Genomic DNA, 6,359 nt, shown 5'->3' with positions numbered 1-6,359 from the left:
TTTCCTTCTCTAGGTCTATCCACCGCTGAAGGTGGTGCTCCCATTTCTTTCACCCTTCGCAAGATGGAAGGGGAATTGATGCATTTGAACTACATTGCTGGCAAAGAATATTGGAAGTACCATGGACTGCCAGAGATTGAACGGATCTGTTTTGGAAGAAGCACGGCCACAATGCTCCTTAGAGGCAAGGATGGCGAGACTTTGTTCCACATACTCTGGACATGCCAGCAAAGACCAGTCCCTGGAAAAGGACATCATGTTTGGTAAGGTAGAAAGTCAACAGAGTCTAGTAGTAAGTCTTGTAGCAAATCTCAGTCGTACTGATTTACACACAAACAAAAACTCAGCTTTTATGAGAGTCTCTTTTAATCCTGGCCTTCGAGAGCTGACCAGGAGCCCTGGTGGCACTGTGGATTATGTGTCGGGTTGCTAATCCCAAATCTGGAAGTTCCAAAGCACCAGCCATGTTTTGGGGGGAGAAAGACGAGGTTTTCTCATCCCACAAAGAGCTCCCTCTCAGGAGGCCACGGAGGGCAGTTCTGTCCTGTCCTGTCCTACGGCATCACTGAGTCCCAGTCAATGTAAAGACAATGAGTTTGGTGTTTGGGAGGAGATCTAAAGGATCTTAGATGGGCCATTTTGGCCAAGATTAAGTTGAAAATCAGATTAAAATGCTATTTTATATCCCAACCAGAAGTTGGGAGGAAATACAATTTGATAAATAAAATGGATTGTATGACATGTGAATTATATGTCTATAAAAAGGTTGGAAAAAACATGGTATTATCCCTTAAACATAGCCCACACCTCAATTCTTAATGAAGTAAATGTGAAGCTTCTGTGTCTGAGAGCTCAGTCTTTAACACATTAATCTTTGATCCCTGGTGGTGTAGTGGCTTCTTGTTGGGCTGTGATCCGCATGGCCAGCAGTTTGAAACCACCAGCAACTCCTCAGGATAAAAACTGGAATTTCTACTCCCTTAAACAGTTACAGTCTCAAAAACCCACGGGCAGGGGTCGAGATGAGTCTGCACTGACTTATGGCAGTGAGTGAGTTTGAACTCTTCAGAGCGCTACACTGCAACTCAGGATGTATAGACAGGACAGAAACATCCTTAGATGTGGCACTAACTGGCTGAAACCAAGGCATGCACAAGAATGACTATAACATTGATATAAAAGTACTTTTAATCCATTAAAGAAAGCAAAGTTTAGAAATAGCACACCTGGTCCATACAGGTCTAACCTCTTTTTTTCACCTAGTGAGTTTTGAATTGCCTTCCTTTTCGTAGTAGATAGAATGCCTTGTGTGTATTTGGTGTAGAAACCTCTAGCACTTATGGGGGACAACAATGTACACATAGTGCAGGAATTGCACCCAATCTGACCCCACCACACTGAGGCGAAACACTAAGGGCATGCAACAGAACAGCAAGGGGAGCAGAGCAATGAAGTCCCAGGAAGTACCAAAAATAGACTGTGTGTGGGGCCAGAGCGTGGCACCCCATCAGACGGAAAACACTCCTAAAGGTCAACAAACAGACCTTGAACTATTTACAGGCTTTTCTTTTTGTGTGTGTGTTGGGTTTTGTTGTTATTTTGTTGCTTTGTTTTGCTCTGTCTTGTTTTTGTGCATATTATTGTCTCTGCATGTCTCTTGAGATAAGATAGGCAGGATAAACAATCTGGAGGAGAAAACAATAGGATGACAGCTCCTGGGGGACACGGGAGAGGGGGAAATGGGGGAAAGAAAGTGGGTTTTAACAAACCCAGGGATAAGGGAACAACAAGTGATCTAAAATCAATGGCAAGGAGAGTGTAGAAGGCCTGCTAGGGCTTGATCAAGGGCAATGTAACCAAGAGGAATTACTGAAACCCAAATGAAGGTTGAACATGATAGTGGGACAAGAGGAAAGTAAAAGGAAATAGAGGAAAAAACTAGGAGGCAAAGGGCATTTATAGAAATCTAAATACCGGCATGTACTTATGTAGATATATTTACATATGACAATGGGGAAATAGATCTATGTACTTATATTTATATGTTAATTATTCAGGTAGCAGATGGACATTGGACCTTGACTCAAGTACTCCTGCAATGCAAGAACACTTTGTTTTAATAATCTGGCATTCTGTGATGCTCACCTTCCCGACATGATCACTGAAGACAAAATGGGTATATAAGCAAATGTGGTGAAGAAAGCTGATGGTGCCCGGCTATCAAAAGATATAGCATCTGGGGTCTTAATGGCTTGAAGATAATCATGTGGCCATGAAGGAGCCATGAAAGGAGGACCGTGTCTCCTGTCGTGTATCTGTCCTAGCTTGTTCTTGTAAACGGCTTCCTTTTCTCCCTGGCAGCTTTCTCATGAATGCAGGATTTCCTTTGACTGCAAACAGTAAGGAATTTGGGGAACAGCTGCATACAGTGTTCCCTGGGAGCAGTAAACGAGCAGTACGGGCTTAGATACGGAACTCTGTCAGGGCTATGAGACATTCAAGCATGGGAATAGCGAACTTATCTGGGAACACTGCCAGTATTTAGTAGATAAAAATAAAGCGCTGTGGTCCGTCAGGGCTGCAGTTTGTACCGTCTCTGTCTGTGTCTATCTCGTGCTGCAGTCCTGTGTTGTCTCTGTGTGTGTGCCTATTTGGTTCTTTGTTCAGTTTCCCTACTGGAAACCGCAGTAGGCTATCTAGCTGAGAATCAACAAAGTCCACATGGAAGCAGCACACCAGCCTGTGTGATCATGAGTTGTTGATGGGATCAGATAGCATGCATCAAAGACCCAGAAAAAAAAACCATATCAATGTGAATGAGAAGGAGTACAAAGTGGAGACCCAAAACCCATCTGTACACAATTGGACATCCCTTTACAGAAGGGTCACAAGGAGGAGATGAGCCTGTCAGGGAGCAGTTCAATATCAATTATACATACAACTTTCCTCTAGTTCTTTAATATTCCCCTTCCCCCCCACTATCATGAGCCCAATTCTACCTTACAAATCATGCTCTAGACCAGAGCATATGCATAGGTACAGATAAGAGCTCTTGACACAGGGAATCCAGGTCAGATAACCCCCTCAGGTCCAATATTGAGAGTAGCCATACCAGGAAGGTAAGGGGAAGGTGGTAGGGGTGGTGTGGGCAAGAAATGGGGAACTGATCACAATGATCTATCTATAACCCCCTCCCAGGGGGATGGACAACAGAAAAGTGGGTGAAGGGAGACATCAGTCATTGTAAGACATTAAAAAATAATAATGATGTATAAATTATCAGGGGTTCATGAGGGAGGGAGGGGTAAAAATGAGGAGCTGATACTAAGGGCTCAAGTAGAAAATGTTTTGAGAATGATGATGGCAACAAATGTACAAATGTGCTGACACAATGGATGGATGTGTGGATTGTGATAAGAGTTGTATGAGCCCGCAGTAAAATGATTTAAAAAAAACCCCAACAAACCAATCAGCAGGATTGGTTTTGAGGTAGCTCCAGTTCCTAACGTGCCATTGATGAAGGCGGTTTTGCCTGCGGGGGTTAATTCATATGGTGGGGCTGGTCGATACATTGAAAGTAGTTGATCTTTTTGGATGGGAAGGGGAGAAAATCAGCAAAATGGAAGCGTATCTTCAGAGGTCATTGGGAAGTAGGCATCCTGGATGAAAGACGTCTCCATTGGGCTTGCCATCACTCCATCCTCTGATACCCGCCTACTCTCTTCTCAAAGAAAGTTAGTCTTTCCTTCCAGCAAAATATTCTCCGTAAAATAAAACGTTCAGTGGTGAAGGTAAGCATCACAGTATGCCAGGTTATTAGTCAAAATGTTCTTGCATTGAGAGAGTACTTAAGTAGAGGCCCAATGTCCGTCTGTTACTTTACTATTTAATATATATGTACATAGAACGATGTCCCTATTGTTATATATAAATATGTTTACATATCTACATGCCTGTATTTAGACCTCTATAAATGTCCTTTGCCTCCTAGTTCTTTCTTCTATTTCCTTTTACTTTCTATCTGTGCCACTCTCATGTGCTGAAGAAAGCTGATGGTACTTGGCTATCAAAAGATATAGTGTCTGGGGTCTTAAAGGCTTGAAGATAAACAAGTGGCCATCTAGCTGGGAAGCAGCAAAGCCCACATGGAAAAAGCACACCAGCCTGTGTGATCATGAGGTGCTGATGAGATCATGTATCAGGCATCAGAAGACCCAGAACAAACAATCATATCGATATGAGTGGGGGTAGGGGGGTAGAGACCCAAAGCCCATATGTAGACAATTGGACATCCCTTACAGAAGGGTCACAAGGAAGGGATGAGCCAGCCAGGGTGCAGTATAGCACCAATGAAACATACAACTTTCCTCTGGTTCTTTAATGCTTCCCCCACCCCGACTATCATGACCTCAATTCCACCTTACAAATCTGGCTAGAGGAGAGCATGTACACTGGTACAGATAAGAACTCTTGACACAGGGAATCCAGGACAGATACACCCCTCAAGAACAATAATGGGAGCATTGATACCATGAGGGTAGGGGGAAGGTGGGAGGAGATAGGGGGAACCGATCACAATGATCGACATATTACCCCACCCCACCCCGCAAGGGGGACGAACAACAGAAACATTGGTGAAGGGAGACAGCTGTTGGTGTAAGATAGGAAACTAATAATAATTTATCAAGAGGTCATGAGGGTGGGGAGGGTGGAGGAGGGAGGGAAAAAAATGAGCAGCTGATACCAAGGGCTCAGTAGAAAGAAAATGTTTTGAAAATGATGATGGCAACGTATGTGTAAATGTACTTGACACCATGGATGTATGGATTGTTATGAGAGGTGTAAGAGCCCCCAATAAAATGATTTTTACAAAAGAAGAAAGAACAAAAATGAAACTTTCTATTTTGAACAACTTGTTAAAACTCAGTTCCCGCATATTAGTCTGTCTGCCACGAATTCAATGCACCACGTCATCAAAGCGCAGTCATTCCAATCAGCTTCAAGCAAGCCTGCAGTAAGGAACTTCTGTTCTAGCCTAACAGCATTAATAATTATTTCTTGTACTCTCTGCTCCAGAGGTTTGTGCAGCAGGTGTGTGAACATTAGGCAGGCAAAGTCACGGTGAGAACCCTCATCTCTGCTAATAAGTCCATTGACAAATGTGAGGCTTGGCTTTAATCCTCGTTCGGTGAGCCGGAATATTGATGCAAAAGAACTAACCAGAAAAGAAGATTCCTCCTCCTGCGGCAAAGACTACCACATACTCTCCACAGGCAGCTTTGTTGTGCCCGATCCATTGGAAACCCAATCTGTCTCCTTCTTCATACACGGCATTATCTCAATGGCATTACCGAGATAGCCTCTTTCCTTGGAGTCTTCAATGTCAGTGTCAACAAGGAGACTATACATTTCAGAATGTATGTTTTCCCTGACGAGTTGGAAGTGAGCCTCTGTAAGCTAAACTTCTTGGTTAAATTGCTCCACCAATATTTCTCTCACTGTGCCACAGCTTGCCGCAAAGAATATGTGATATAAACTCTCTCCTTAAGCTTCAGGCGCCTAGTGCTGATAGTCCTTAGAAAGATCTACCTCCTGGGCTGTGCAAATGGAAGCCTCAGATTTCTTAAAACCAAAAGCAAAGACCAAAATCCAAACTCACTTCTATCGAGGTGATTCCAACTCATAGAGACCCTGTAGGACAGGGTAGAACTGCCCCTTTGGGTTTCCCAGGCTGTAACTCCTTGTGGGAACAGAAAGCTTTGTCTTTCTCCCACCGAGCAACTGGTGGTTTTGAACTGCTGACCTTGCAGTTATCAGTCCAACAGGTAACCACTAGGGCTCCTCAGCTGTCTTGAACATCTGCCCAGTACCATGGTATTCGATAGAAAAGATGACAAATTGGCGAGGATTGTTGTTCAGCAATGGTTCATCCTTCACACTGGACTCAGGTTTTCTGTGGTTCCGGGCAGATCTTCCTCACAGCCTGGCTCACCAGGATCCAGCCACTGCTGAGGGATGGGGGCATGTGCTGCTTGTTCACCAGGCTGAGTTCCCTTCATGGGAGAACGCTGGAGCTGCTGGTGGTCCATTGTGGCCAGCTGGACGTGAACTGAGAGCAAGGTATCAGTCCAGGTTCCCTGTAATGCAGACAAGGATGGCGGCAAACCCCAGAAACCAGCAAAGTGAGCTGGGAAATAGTTCTTTCTCTTAAGCCACCCCCCCACCCCCCCCACACACAAAGGTTTGTGTAAATTTTGTATTGTTTCTTTCTTAACTCTTTATTGCATTTGCTGGCCATCTTGACCTAGCATTTCCCTGGGGAAGGTTTTTAAGTACATTTTCAATTTCATTTATAGATA

General features: G+C 44.0%; 1 pseudogene; it reads right to left on the bottom strand.

Annotated features, from left to right (window-relative positions):
• Positions 1 to 3,725: 3,725 nt before the first annotated feature.
• LOC101662989 overlaps positions 3,726 to 6,359 on the bottom strand; it is a 9,562-nt pseudogene continuing 6,928 nt past the window's right edge.

This window comes from Echinops telfairi, unplaced genomic scaffold (genome assembly GCF_000313985.2).
Source record: "Echinops telfairi isolate 266 unplaced genomic scaffold, ASM31398v2 ScPeMD7_6;HRSCAF=24_0, whole genome shotgun sequence".
Taxonomy (NCBI): domain Eukaryota; kingdom Metazoa; phylum Chordata; class Mammalia; order Afrosoricida; family Tenrecidae; genus Echinops; species Echinops telfairi.
The sequence above is the reverse complement of the archived record's forward strand: the minus strand, read 5'-3'. Positions and strand labels throughout refer to the sequence as shown.